Consider the following 16,709-nt stretch of genomic DNA (forward strand, 5'->3'; position numbering starts at 1 on the left):
TACTGATTTTAGATACTTATTTAGTGGATCTATTGTAATTAATATCTCATATTATGATGGCTAATATAATGTAATTTATATTAATACATTAAGATAAAAGACCAGAGGCTTCGACTGAATCATGAATTGAAACCTCTGAATTAAGAGTTCTATTAGAAAAGTAAAATAATTCTTCACCAATAACCTCAATCAAAATTCTCATAAATAATGTGAGATGTTTCCAAATGACCAGTCCACCTCTGGTCTAAAAGTCTCTTAAGGTGGCCTGTATATTTACAGGATACGTTAAAACGCCTGAAAAAATTATACAATGCATATGATAAATTAAAAAAATTATAAATAATAACAATATTATTATACCAATTTTGAACCATAAGATGCAACTTGTGGTTGTAGTAATGTATAAAATGAATATTTTTATTAATTTTTTTTTGAAGAAGTGTTTGCACACCTCCATTTCGGCCAGACATAACGTTTGCACCATCATATGCCTGGCTTATTAAATTAGCTGAATTAATATTTAGGTCATTAAGTTACTTTAAAATGCAATCTGTAATGCTTTCAGCAGAAAGACACTCTAAATTAATGATTCCTATTAAATTTTCTTGGATTTCTCCAGAAAAAAATATAGCGAATTATTATGCTCAGGTTTTCACAACCTGATGCATCTTTTGTCTCATCAGCTTATAGACAAAAAAAGGCATCTAGCTTTTATTATATTTGTCTGAAATATGTTCAAGCACCATGTCTGCCATAATGGATATTACTTCGTTTTGAACCTGTGGTGATGTATACTGGGCATTTTGGGGTATAAATTTCATAATTTTATTTAATTCAGGGTCTTTTTGGATAATGTAGGAAAACATTGCTATAAATAGCCCAGAAGAATAAATTATGTTATCTTTTGCAGCATCCGTAATATTTGTTGAACCAGTCACACGGAAAGGTAGCTCTTGTATTCTAAGAAATAGCATCAAATCAAATATTGATTTAATATAATATTGATTACGATTAATTTGATCACCTCCCAACATTTTAGTTATTTCTGTACCTTTGTTTATATTTTGATTTTTATCATGCCATATTGTAATTGAATTTAAATGAGTTTTTGAGCACTCGTGTTTTAGTAGTCCCTTCTTGGCAGCTAACGCATTTTTCCAATTTCTGAATCCCGTTTGTCCAAATTCATCACTTTGATTACACAAGTATTTCCTACATGGAAAACAAAAGGCAGCGTCAGCTTCTACACTATACTCCAACCAGTCTCGGCCTCTATACCATGATTTTTGAAATGATCTTTGCCCATGGACATTTTTTTTCACGTAATTGTTTAATTTGATTTATTCTGGCCAAGGTCATGGGATTTGAATTGAACCATTAGAGGACTTTTTTGACACTAAAAATATTATAATTAATAATGAGGGAAAGGGTTGGTCATCAGGATGGGCGAAGGAAGGGCATGCTGAAAATGAACAAACACAAAATTTATCTTGTATTTAAGATACAAGTATTTGCTATAATGTAGTGCCCAACCCTGATGAAGATTATCAGTAAAGTTGATCAGTAAAATTATAGATATTCAGTATTAAAAATTAGAAAAAGGTCATAAACATTATATCTTTAAAGTAAGATTAACAAAAAATAAAATATTTTTATATTTATAAATCAATTACTAGTTGCCTCTTGACAATGAGAGACTGAGCTGCTAGATGAAGATGATTGAGTCTCTCTTCGTCTTTATTTGTTTTCAAAATCAAAATGTAATAATGAAACACCATAATCTCCTACTCCTATTGATATTGTCAAAAATATATAAATATAAAAATTTGGGTTAAATTTTAAACTATTTACCATCTTCCTCTTTCTGAGTGTAGTGAGGATCATTTTCTAGATTATTAACTTAATTCATATTTTGAAATATGAGTGAATATATTTATTTTAATAATTAAAATTATTATACAAAAATGATAATATTAATAATAAATGTCTGTCTCTTATCTTATATAAAATAAATATATATGAAATAATAATATATAGGTATTGCCCTATATCAATATCATATAAGTCATGAAATAATTATATAAATTTATACTAACTATGAGAAGAATCAGTTTCTGAAATTTCTGATGTAGTATTACTAGTAGTTTGTAGAAGTGATGTTGCTTGACATTTGTTTAACTTTAACTTAAAATAAGATTTAATAACTGATTGTTTCTTCATAATTTTAAAATAAACGCTGTAAAATAAAATAACTGGTTATATATTATAATATAAATGTGATCCCAATAGAGAATGTTATACACAACAAAAACAAATGAAAAAAAATGAATGAATGGTAATTTAATATTGGGTAAAAATAAAAATAAAACAGGATAGAAAAAAATTTACAAACTAGACATGTTTGTAGAATAAATATTAAAAATTTATTTTAAAAATATAAAAATAATTAATTCTAAATAGACATGTTTTTTGAACATTTTTGAATAAATATTCAAAATTTATATTAAAAATATAAAAATAATCAATTCTAAAAAAAAATTTCAAATTTGGGCGGGCCAGAAAAATTTTTGGGGGCCACTTTTGGGGGCCAAAGATTTTTCTAGTAGCCAGGTTTAGAAGCCCAAAAAAAAATTTTTTGGGGCCCCCCCCCCGGGCCCTCCTTCGTGGCTACGGCCTGAGTAACTGTTCTTTATTATTCAAACCAAAGCTCCCAGTTGGTAGGATAGAGGTTCTCAGCTGGTAGGTATTAATGTTTCTCCTATATCAAAAATATAGTGGAGAAATTATTTCTAAAACCTTATTTGCTAACTGCTGCAGCTGGTAAGAATTTGCCTATGATCATAATTTAATTTCTTGATACCAACGCTAAATGATTATATTATTTTTTTTAGTATTAAAGAACGATTTTAAAACAAAAGTCATATAAAAAATAAATAACGATTATAAAAATATAGCTCTAATTTGTTAATCTGCGTTCTAGATCAGCTTAATTCTTAATAGCAGGCTATTTAACTGTCTTTTAAGTATAGACTAAATATCCAAATATGTAAAAAGAAATTAATATTAAATAAAAATTACGATTTTAAGCATGCCACTCGTTTAATTTTCTAAACTAGTAGAGATCCCGTCAAAAAATGACGGGAAATGAGATTTTTATTCATTTTTACAATAGATGTCATGCCAACTTCAAGCTCACAATATTAGGAAGCATCCAAGATCTTATAATTTAAAAAAAGTTTATAAAGCTAAGATCAACCCTTAATAATTTGTAAAAAATATTCCCAAATCAGGTGCAAGCTAATATTAATTTGAGTTTCCAAACCCAGTCCTACCCATTATAATTTTGAAAATTCTTTCCCGCCTCGGAGATAGTTAAATTTTTAATATCATCACATGAACGGGAAATATCTGATTTACCAATTAGTCTAATATGGAAAAAAAACATGTAAATTCCGTATTAAGGGAAACTGGGAAGGCCTGGGCAACCCCTTATTAGAGAATCATGACAAATAAAATAAAAATAACCGACTCTTATACTTTTTTGTAATATGATCAATTAAAATTATATCTAAAAAATATGTTGTTTATTATATAAAGTTATTTTTGTTTTTCAGATAAATTTAATGTATGTCTTGCATTTCTGAAATTATTTGTCAAAGAATTTGATAAGGGATATATATTTTTTAATTTTAAGTTAAAAAAACAAAATGCCATTAAACACTAATGAAACTTATATGCAAATTATTTATATATTTTTTAAGATATTTTTTTTTATTGACATATAAATTTAGTATAATTTTTTTAAAAAATAATGAGGAATATTTATTATGTATTTGATAAAATTAAGAGCAAATCCTTGTTTACATTTTAATTTTTGATGAAAAAACAACAAAATAAATCTGGAAGGTCGTCTGGAGAGGAAATAATTAATATACAATTTCATATCATTTAGGGTTGTAGATGAAAGTAATGACACATTACCAAAGCAGTGTACAAATCCTGATAAAGATGAGGCATATGCCTATGCCTTGGGATACTGGTAAAAGAAGAACGCAAAATGATATTTCTGTCAATGTCAGCATTGGTATCCCTCTCTAAAATAGAATAATGAACGACAATGTTAACTAAACCATAAAACGGTCGTAAGTATTGTTATAAAGGCCACGACAGAACTACTGCATATTTCTCCATTAATAAAGTTGATGAAATTGGCTGTACTGTACATTCAAGTTTGAACACGCAAAACGATATTTCTGTCAATGTCGAATTGGTATCCCCTTCTAAAATAGAATCATGAACAACAATGTTAACTCAACCATAAAACGGTCGTAAGTATTGATATAAAGGCCACGACAGAAATACTGTATATTTTTCCATTTATAAAGTTGATGAAATTGGCCATACTGTACATTAAAGTTTAAACATTCCTCTAAATATTCATAAAATTTCTCAGAGAATCGGATAAAGTAATATTTATATTAACTCCTGTGAAGTGAATGATAGTACATAAGTAAATGTTTATATTTGTTAAAAAATAGGCGGAGGTGGCATAGGGATTGTGTTAGTAATGATAGAAATATCATTTGGAGAAATAGGTGAAAATAAAATAAACTTAGATATAAAACATAAGATAAAAAAAATAAATAAATAAACCTCCAGATGAGTTCATTTCAAGCGTAGTTCTTTATTATTTTGTCTACTAACTCTAGAACGGGTAAGGCGTTTGTTTAATTGTCATTATTTTCTTTGCTTATCTTTAATAATAGATTCATCATGTTTTGTAGCAATGTGAGGAATTAGGTTTGCCTAGACAAATAAAGAAATCAGGCAAAAATATAAATGAAATATTGTTGAAATTAAACAAACATTAAAATAATGTAAAACCGGTAGATGGGTCAATATTAGATGCATATTTCTAGTAGTTGGAGGGCTATCATCAAAAAAATTTTTTGGGGGACTTATCAAGCCTTGATATTCTAAAAGTTAAAAAATAACATGATGAATGTAATTTTATTAAGATTAAGGTTAATTAATTGTAAGGTAATTAAAAAATAAGATTAAAAAAAGAGGGAAAAAATAAGATATAAATTATTATATTATAAAAATAATAAAAATTAAATTAAAGGAATTGATATTGAGAAATAGTGGTTAATAGATAATAGAGATAGAAATAAAAGAATGAGATAATAAAATTTTGTGATAAATAAATTCATTAAGGGAGGGGAAAAAAATAGAGAAAGAGTTATTTATAAGGATTGGAGATTATAAATAAGTTAGGATAAAAATATTTAAATATACATGATTATCTTCTTAATTATTGGTTATGAAAGAAAAATATGAGTATAAAAAATTGTAATGTAAGTACTGACAAAAATTGTGAGTATGTTCAAAATAAATATACAAGTTGAGTATCTTGTAGAGATTTCATTAATGTGTAATTGATAATATGAGATGAAAATTGATAAGGTAATCTAAAAAATAAAGAAAGGAAATTTTAGCCTGAATCTTTTTATTCACATCATTTATTTCATTCACATTTAGAAAGTTGAGGGAATATTGTTTATATCAATTTAAAGACGATTTTTTAAAACTCTCAATCCATGTTAGGTAGGTGTACACCTGCAATTCTCGAAATTCCATTCATCTGTTTTTATAAAATAAATAAATAAAATCAACAAATAAAAAATATAAAAAAAAATACGTACCTATGACATGACGTCACGATGACGTAGTGAGGACATCGGAAAAATATAATATAGATAACGATTGTACATATCAGTTTTAATTATATAATGATAATAAATATGTAGAGTAACAGACAGTCTTTCCTGATTGCACATTGTATATCTTATAGACACATGTTGCATAAAAGTTGCAATCATATAAAAGAATATAATTTAAGATTGAAATATTCATCCTCATATATTTATAGAATTGTGTCATCATTTAATAATTCCTTGAATGAATTTTGAAACCATTTTTTATCATGGCGATTCTAATATATTTTATTTATTTGAGATCTTTCATGTGAATTAGCAAAGGCTGCTAGAGCATAGATCAGCAGTAACAGTTCCATAAAAATGATGTCCTCTACTTTAAGTTATAAAAAAAACGCGACTCTGAGAGAGAAATTAAGAGTATTCGTTACTATAAACAAAAATAAAATAATTTACATATAAAGCAGACAATAAAATTACAAATAAATTTTTAATTTCGGATATCTTATAAATATAGAGAATGAAATATATTTAATAAGTAATAAAAGTAACTAGTTAATTAGGTCGTTATATTTATAAAAAATGCCACTCATTGTAGTAACTTTGCGCATTTTATCAAATTCAAAAGCAACCAATAATAGTGATTTTTTTACAAAATTATATCTCCAATAAATCTGACTAGCATTATCAGCTGATGGCAGTTCCCGTATTATATTATAATTTTGTATCAAATAATTTTCAAAAAAGACGTGAAAAAATTTCACCTTGCAAGATACGATAACCTAGGATCGCTAGACAAACAATAAGAGTACTGGACTTGGTGAGTTAATAGAGTAAAGTGTATTTAATTTGTAAATAATATTATAAGTCAATTAAATGAAATTGGTTGCTAATTTACTTATTATACCATTACTATATCAAGATGTTGTAATGTACTTTAAAATATACAAAATTAGCTTTATTTGTTCATAAAAATTAAATTTATTCCAAAATTATATATTATATACTGTATATATTTCATATTACTAATCGGAATAACATTTATTATATAATTAAGTTATTTACTATTTAATTTTCTTTAGATATATAACATAAGTATGAACAATTAATACTCATACAAAAAAAAATCACATTTTAAAGCTTTTTTAAAAAATGACGAACTTCTTCTTATTTATAACAACCAAATTTGGGTGTCCTCGGTCAATTACTTTTAGTCTGTGCTAAATACCAATTGTGTATCCAAATTAAACCGACCTAGGAAACCGCCTATGTATTTAAAATCATAATTGTCACTGATTTAATGACGTAGTACCATGACAACCTTAGCTATCATTTCCAAACAGCAATGGGATGGATGATACCTTTTAGCTTAGTGACGACGTTGTCAAGACCTGCTCTTAAAATATTAGTTTATTTGGGATAGACTGTTCCTATTTAATATCTATTTCAGAGAGATGTGTTAAGGTACAGGACATGCCAGGGAGGGAGAGGGGTAAGAAAGAGGAACTACCCTTCGGAAATTTGCCTATTCCTGTAAATATCATTTTATGTTAAAATAATTTTATTCTAAACCTATGCTACCCCTTCTCAAAATATGTATATAATATATAACTATAATAATAATTTGAAATCAAAATTTAAAAAAGTTAATAATTTTTAAAATAAATAATATAATACAATATTTGTAGAAAAATAATATATTTTTATAAAAATAGAGTTTAAACCGAAAGGTATTTTTATAAAAATATAAAATAGCTAAGGCCTACAATCTAAAGTTCAATAAATATAGCCCCCCTCCCACTCCGTCTAAATACTAGCTAGGCAATAGTGTTTAAGTTTTGAGAAAATTCAGTGGTTGATTATTATGGGCGATTATTTATTGATTAAATTAATTGTAATAATATTTCTAACCTTGATATATAGGAATAGAGTAATCGCCAGGTGTGTGAGGGGGATACGGCAACTTTGATAAAGTTATCTTATTGGTAGCAAATTTATCATCAGAAATGGCAATTTTAGAGGAGCCCATATATTTACTTGGTCAATTTTATATAAAATTATTTTACATTTGTGGGTTAAATCATCAATTTCTTCAAATTACGATTTCATTTCAAAGTGCATCTTTCTTTCCAAAAGATGTTGATTCAAATCCTATTGATATTGCTAACGATGAGATAAATTGTATAAATAGTTTAAATTAATTTTTTTTTTCATGTGAATTGTATCTTGGCAAATGTAAAACGTAACTTTAAGTTTTCTTAGAAAGTATAGACAGCAATAGTATTATTAAACGGCGCGATTTTTAAAAACGGCCCGAATAAGATTTATATAAATAATATTACATAAACCCTGAGATTTTAGGTTTGAACTTCTAATGTTAAAAATCTTGAGGCTTACATAAAATTATTTTGTTTAAATTTTAATCAGGCTTTTTTTAAAAATCGATCAATTCAGTCATACCCTAGGGCAAAATCAGTAATATTTTTTCAGAAGAAAAAAATTTTTTTTACATATAATAAATATATAAATTCTTACTTATAAATATAAATATTCTTGTTTTGGAGGGAACTTGTAGCCCCCTCCCCTCACCCTCTTAATGATCCTTTTTGAATACATACTTTTTTAAAATTATGATATAATTAAAATGTTTATTTGATATAATTAACATATATTAAAAATTATTAAATAATTATTAATTATAATTAAGCGTATAGAATTTTTAAAGTTTGAAGATATTTTGGGTTCAAGATTTAAACATTCTAACAATATTCTCTATGTTTTTGGTGAGGAATTTCATAAATTTATCACATTATTAGGGAGAACATTAAGCCAAATAAGGGGCGATCGTAATGAAGCCTTCTAATTCATTTCAAATAATCCAATTGGCTATTCATCATAGTAATTGCATTGCTATACATGGTTCTAACAAGTAATGCAAGTAAACCCATCTCTTATTTATATTTTTAAATTTAATTTATATTCAGTTATTTTTTTTCAAATATATTATTATATTCATGCGCTATATTTTTATAATCATTATTTGTTTTTTATATGACCTTTGTTTTGAATTTGTAGAATTTAATCATAAACCAAATATGATATTTGTTATTTTAAAATTTTTTTACTGATGTATCTGATATTTAAAATTTAATTGCTCTGTATATTCCATGTTATGTCATGAATCCATGTGATATATTTTTTAGCCCAATGTTTTCATAAGATTTAAGTATCCATCCATTAGTATTGATATTCAAAAATGTCCACTATATTTCTGCTACAAATTATTGTAAAACTATGATTTAACAAGGACTAAATAATTATTTGAATTTCTAAATAGTCATAAAATATCTAGTTTTTAAAAAATGGAAGGTAAATAAAACATTTATGTATTTATATGGTTATTATTTTTATATAAAATTTTGATTATGACTCATTACAGTTAATCTAGTATATTTATAACAACATTTTACATTCTATTTCAGTTAAAAATTATCTAGGCCTAAATTAATATTGATTAAGAACAATGGAAAGAAGTAATATATATTGTAAACCTCTTTAAATTTTAACAATTTGATTGAATATTATTAATTATTTTATTGTGTGCATTTTATCACATATATCCATCTTTTTAAAATCTTCCATATGTTTTATATTATATTTAATAATCTTTTATATATATAATTGGATATTAAACTAAATTTGAATTTAATATGATTTTATTACCCTAAATATTGTAAATATATTAAATAATTTAAATATTATATTTGATAAGAAGCTTGATAATTAAGAAAAAAATATAAAATATTTGTTATATCTGGTTATCTTATATCTAGTAGAAAATTTAAAATTAAATTTTTATGATGATTAAACTTACATTTTTTTCTATTAACTGATTTACTAATATTCCCTTTATTTTTTTCCATGACAAATAAACATTTACAAAAATTAGCATGAATAATATGTTTATAAAACTAAAGATGAAGCTATATTTTAATGCAGCCAAAGTTTCTCATTGTTTTATAACATTTGTAAGCAAAATAATTGATTTAGGTTATTATAAAATCAAGATTTTGAGGTCCAGCTTCAAATAGACCAAAATTGTGAACCCAGTTCAGTTTAAGGTGGGTTTGACAAAAATAGATTTAGTTTAAATTTTATTTGAATTCAAAAACATTAATCTAAATTTTAAGCAAATCTATTATTTAAGTATGTTTAAATCTGAATTGAAAATCTATATTTTGTTAGTTATATTTTATAATTTATTCAATACTAAAGTAAAATATACCATCATAACTATTTATTAACTTTATAATAAAAGAATATATATAATTTAAGAATATTTAGCTAATTTTATTCAATTGTGCAACAGAACATCTTTCCACATAACACCTACATTTCCTTTTAAAAAAAACAAGGTTTTAATTCACATTCACTGTAAATTTGGAATCTAGTTTGCAAAAGCTTAGAAAAGTCTCATCAATCTACATTATTAATCATAAATTTATTATTTGTGCCTCAAAATGAAAACAATAGAAATGTCATTAAGTTGCATTAAAATATAGTGCTATATTTAATTTTTTTGGGTGTGCAATTTTGCATTTAATTTTTGTAAGTATTCTTTTACTACACAATTGAAGGAAACATTAGTAATTTGTTAAACATTGGGAAAAAAATTTCAAAAATTATGATCTAAGTATTGACAGATATCATGAGTATCATCATACCAAGTATACATGCAAAATCAAAATTTTTTCCCCAAGTCACCTGCAGGACAGTGACAAAAGAATTTTTAGATCTCTGCTTGGCTTGATGAATTTTTTTTAAAGTGAATGCTCTTCAGAATAATAAATCTTCAAAGATTGTTAAATTGCTCAAATGATAAAGATCTAAAGGGATTCACCCAATTATGATTGCTTTAACATGGATATATAAACCCAGTTATCCAATTTGCATAAAACAATGATGTTGGTTATGTCAAAATTTAAAATAATAATGAATTCATTATAAAATATAAAAGTAGGAGAGAAATAAAAAACCACAAATATATTTTTTTTAAATAAATAAGAGTAAAAGTGAATATTGATAAATTAAAAAACATCCTTCGATAAATATAGCAGACATAAATCCTTAAATGCCTCCTTCCCAACCTTATAGGATTTTCCATCCTATGCTTATCATTCTTTTCATATAAAAGGATTTTATGCCGGATACAAGTATTCACTGAACTCAACTACTTTGCAAATGTCTATATTTTTGCCTGGGTTTTTTTTCTAGCCATTTATTTTATGATTATATTTCAAGTTATCTGCATTTTTTTATTAAACCTTTTTTTTAAGATATACTTTTTTGGAGACCAGAACCAGTGTTGTTAAAATCTGATTTTTTTTTTATAAAAATGTAGTACATTATAAATTTCTGCTGCAACCAGAAATTGGGCTGGGGCCAAATTTTTAAATTATTTTGGCAAGAATCACATGGTTAATATTTTAAAATGGGGGAGGAGGTAAGCTTTTGCATTAAAAAAAATAATTAAATTCTTTAAACTATAATAAATGTTCTCACATATCATTAAAATAAGATAATGGAGAATGTGATGGGTGAGTTTTTTTTAAGATTTACTTTATAAAAAAAGATAATTTAACTTGTATTAATTTCAAATTAAAATTCTGGGGCTTTGGTCAATAAAATTCAATTTACTGCGCTCTAAACATGTTACTACTATTTTTTCACAACAAAATATAATTAATCCACTAAATAAATAGCGACCGTTTTTCAAAAGATACCTTAGTTTCATTACATTTTTGCATTACCTTGAAAGGAGAAAAAATGTCTTCTAAAATATATGTGTATATCTTTGGCTGGAGATTATGGTGTTTCATAGCCATATTCCATAATTTTATTGCATATCGTTAATTTTAGAAAAAAACTCACCTTGTTATATTTTCAACATAAGGTAACTGAAGGTTTCAAGCCCGGATTCTGGCCTGGCTTAAAAATACAAACTCAAGCAAACCCTAGAAATATTTTTTATGGCTATTAAACATGGCCAGGAGCAATGTTAATTTTTTTTATTTATCAATTAGTTAGATAATGGAGCATTTAATTTTTAATCATTTATTATCCATATTTTTATTTTATTTTTTTTATTTATCAATTAGTTAGATAATGGAGCATTTAATTTTTAATCATTTATTATCCATATTTTTATTTTATTTTTTTCTTTGAAAAAAATTTTAAAATACAGTTTTTTAGAAAATTCTTTACTTGATCGGATTTGAAAGTGGATAAATTTTCTTAAATGTAAGAGGGATGAGGCTTATAAATTCGACTAAATGATAGAAAAAAATGAACAATTTTTTAAAAAGCGATTTTGTAACGAATAACATGAATTGATTGATAGTTGAAACATTATAATCTTAATTTTTCTTAAATTTATTATTTATTTTTTTTAAAAAAAAACGCTATATTCCGGTGTAATTTCGCTTATCTATGACATCTGTCTCATCCATTTTTGGGCAGACATGTTAATATATTTTGAATCAGCCGTCTAGGTTAGATTTATAATTGTAAAAATTTTAAAAAAAATTATATATCATTTTCAAAAAATATTTACGAATTTAGTTTTACATATTGGTTAATTATTTTTATTATAACAATTTCTAAAATGGTATCTAGCAGCCATCCAATTTATATTTAAAAGATGGCCGACCGGATACTAAATATCGCTACAAGAAAAAGATGGCGCCCTTTTAACAACTAGGGCTAGCCCACCTTTTGGTGTTGTTAAATGGCTCGATTTGAGCCTATTTTTAAAAAACGGCTAACTCAAGATTTTAGCCGGAAAAATATTACCAAATCCTTGAGATTTCACTAATAAATGTCCAAAACCTTTGTGCCATCTAATGAGCAAAATCTTATTCTCTTTTTGGATAAAATATTGAGCTAGCCGTTTTTAAAAATCGGCTTAAATACTACACCTTTTAACCTTTTAAAAATTTAAAAAAAAATAATTTATTACTATTTTAGTATGAAATATGGTTTATTGATTTTAAATCGATTTTAATAGTTTAATATAAAAAAAAATTGTGCTATTATAATAATAATCATAGCAAAAAAAAAATTCTAATTTGTTTTTTGGTCACCTCTATAAAAATACAAGAAAAATTTTTTTTATTTACCAAAACTTTTAAAAAAATTTTTTTTAAAGGTTATTTCATATCAAATCGATCAAAAAAAAGCAAAGATTTTCTGGCTGGCTCCTTATATTTTTTACTAAAATTTTGGTATAACAAAACTAAGCATCACGGGTATAATATTTGGCAAAATTTTTAGCATTCTAGCTGTTATACTTTTGAAGAGTGTTGTTGTTAAACGACTTCCGGCTAACTCAATATTTTAGCCAGAAAAATATTGCCTAAGTCTCTAGATTTCGCTAATAGATGTCAAACCTCCTTCTACAAGCAAAATCTTCAGGCTTACGTAATATTATTCTGGATGAAACATTGAGGTAGCCGTTTTTTTAAAAATCGGCTCAAAAATAGCCGTTTTAACAACACTACTCTTGAAGATGATCAGGATGGATGATAAGAGCATTTTAAAAAATTACCATTTTTTATGTGTCTTGTTTTCCATTTTTTTTTTTAAATGACTGATAGGTTGACTCTATTCGTGTTTAAGAATTCATATGAAATCGGAATGACTTTTTTTTCATACACGAGGGATCTTTAAATATTGTTCTGGGCAAAAGATGCCTAAAATTTTTTCGAAAGCCCGTCGGCCTGTCCGAAATTTTGAAAAAAAAGTATCGCTAACCCGCCTAAGCCCGTTTAGGTCGGGTACGGGCCGGGTCTACTTTTGCGGATCCCTAATTTACGCTCACGATATAACCGACCGTGACTTCCGCCCATCTATTTTGGTTGATTCAAAAAAATCTTTTTTAACAATGTATATAATTGTTGGCGTTAACGCGTTACTATTTTATACCAAGGCTATGCATTTGACCGGTCAGATTCATATAAATATCTTATATATAATAGTAAAAAAAAAAGTTGAATCTATTCTATAATTAATGCTTCGCTCTCCGTGATCGAGTCTTGTTCTGATTCATATTCAATATCATCATTTTCTTTACCAATATTTTTAATCAATCTCTTAAGTTATGATGCACTCCTGCGAATTTTCTGTTGTCGAGATCTTCAATCAATTTATTTTCTAAGTACCAAACCGACCAATTTCTTTCTGAGAGAGAAGTACGTAACTAGGAATCGTGAGTAAGATATTAGAAACCTCTCTTAATCTTTAAGGTGGGCAAAGCTTATTCCAACAACTTGAGGCCGAAATTATGATTTTATTTTGTATGAATTACTGCTTACAACATATTTTGGCTATTAAAATATACCGTAACTTGATGCTCCACTTATATATTGGGGATCCAATTAATCAGCAGTATGAGCAGCACACTATATTTTTTCTTTAACTTTCTTCGGGTGGAGAAATGATAAAATCATGGCATGATTGAATTATGTGTCTTCCAATTGGGATAAAGTACATTTATCCCTTTGCACTTACGACAATAAGATAGCTAAACGTTAATAAATAGTTTAAAATTTGAAAATTTTCGTCCAAAATATTTCTTCGGACAAATAACCGACTTCTTTTTCATATTTGCTCCTCGCATTTTATCGACTATGACCATTGATTGGATAATAATATTAGTAATTTTCTCAAACCATGCCTTAGCAAAATTATTATAGTTAATTATATGTGGAGAATCGAATCTAATTAAATAATAAACTTTTATATTTTAAAAATGAATTTCTAATCATTTTATATATTAAAAATCTTACATTTTAATTTTAATTTTGATATGTAAATTATAATAATTAAATCGATGCCTTGGGATGATACAAATATATTTTTTTTAAATGATTTGCAACCTAATTAGATTTGATATAAACATGCTTTAAATTACATATTAGTTAATTAAATCAATATATTTATTCACCAATATTGGACCGATTTGCCAACCCAGATTTTAGCGCTAAATCATTTTTTGGGCGGGGTTTTTTTTTTACATTTCAAAAATTCGATTTCCGTTAGAGGTCGGTCCGAACCCCGGTCCCTTTGTGCAAATTATTTTTTCGGTCCTGACCTTAAAGCTCCTAAAATTAGAAAAAAATTTTTGTCATTTTCCTTCAGTAAAAAAAAAATTTGCCGGCCAAGCTGGTTAACTATTACAAAATTATTTTTAAAACCCGGGGCGATAAATTCCGATCATAAATTTTCGCGGGGCCAGTTTGGGGTACGACACGTGTCGTAGGATAGGTTATTATATAAATGTCACAAAAGTTATCGGCAAAAATTGTCGGTGATCTACATATAGGGTAGGTATTTCGTAACACTGGAATACATTTCCTATAAGATCAAAATCTGGAAAAACTAGCTCAAAAATTGATTTTAAAAAATCGTATATACATTGAACTAATGTATAATAATAAGTTGCCCAAACCCGTTAAATGCTTATAGATTTTTTTAAACTTTTAACACATTTTTTTTTGTTGTAGATCACGAACCCCGGTGGTGTTTCTCTCAGATCAAAGGGAGCATGGACGAAGAGATGGTCACCGACGGTAAATTAATCATACTAATTACACATGTTTTTGCTTGTTTTTATTTTATCGATCCTAAATATAAAGGGGCTAGTTGGGAGGCCCAAGAGATCTCAATTCCCCCTAGAATCGTTTAAGATGAAGCACAATTTAGAGGGATAACCCCTGCCCCACCCTCACCTAAAAATGGAGGGGTTGTGGGCGTGTGATATCAGTTCCGGTTCTTGAGTTTTTTTTTTAGAAATAAGCATATTTGAGCTTGACTCTGTTACAAATTCTGGAATATTATTCCTAAACCCTGTTTTCAGACAATTTCTTTCTTGGGATTTTGTTGTATTATATATGTATGTAAATTAATCTAGGACTTTATACACGCTGGAAGACTTTCGGCAAGATCAGATCTTTCAAATTTTTTTAAAAAAAAGAAAAAGGCGAGATAAATTAAGTTTAAAAAGATTGGTTTTCAACCCCCCGACCACGTGACATTATCCCTTTAACTTGCTAGATTTTCTTTTTAAAACCATATTTAAAGGACTCTATTTTGTATTTTTCTTTAATTTGATTACCCCGAAATTGCCAAACACGATGTCGAGTCGATGATAATGAAGGATCATCGATCCCATCATATTCTTTAAAAAAAGAGGAGAGAGAGAGAGAACGTAACTAGAATACCAAAATCTCGTATAATATTTATTTAGTGGAGTTTAAAAGTCGACACTTAAATACTACTATTTTTTTTTGTTGTAAACAATCATAAATCACCGACTTATATAAAAAGAAAATAATCAATAATTTCCTTTTATTATAAAATTTATTTATTTTACGCGATAGACGATTTTAAGGGTTTTTTTTTGTATCTTAAGCTATCGTTATTATTAATAATAATTAATATATAACTTTAAATTTTTTATTAATTTTCCTAGCGGAAAAAAAATAATAATTGTATGACGTTTATTCCACGGGGGATTTAATGAAAATAAAAAATAACTTCATTTTTTTTTTTTTTTTTTTTTTTCCTTAACCATCCCCGATGATTTAATTTAAAAAATCGACTATGATTTTATTATATTCGCCCAAAAAAAATACAATTATATATTATCATTGCCAGAATCTACATGAGTGGGGGGGGGGGCGTAGGTGGATTTTGCTTCCATTTTTGGGTGGTTGGGGGGGGGGAGGTAGACTAGAGGCAGGATACATTTTTTGTAGGGCTATTTATTATAAATGCAATGATATTGTAAAATATCGACCAAATTTATATGTAGTAGTCATCATTTTTTCAAATAAAACTTATTTCCGGATAATTTTCTACCAGTTTTTTTAAATGTAATTTAAGGGTTGCACATTCTACCAGCAAATTCATATTCGTGCCAAACAATATACT

This window comes from Gordionus sp. m RMFG-2023, chromosome 3 (genome assembly GCF_954871325.1).
Source record: "Gordionus sp. m RMFG-2023 chromosome 3, tfGorSpeb1-WG-v2, whole genome shotgun sequence".
Classification (NCBI taxonomy): domain Eukaryota; kingdom Metazoa; phylum Nematomorpha; class Gordioida; order Chordodea; family Parachordodidae; genus Gordionus; species Gordionus sp. m RMFG-2023.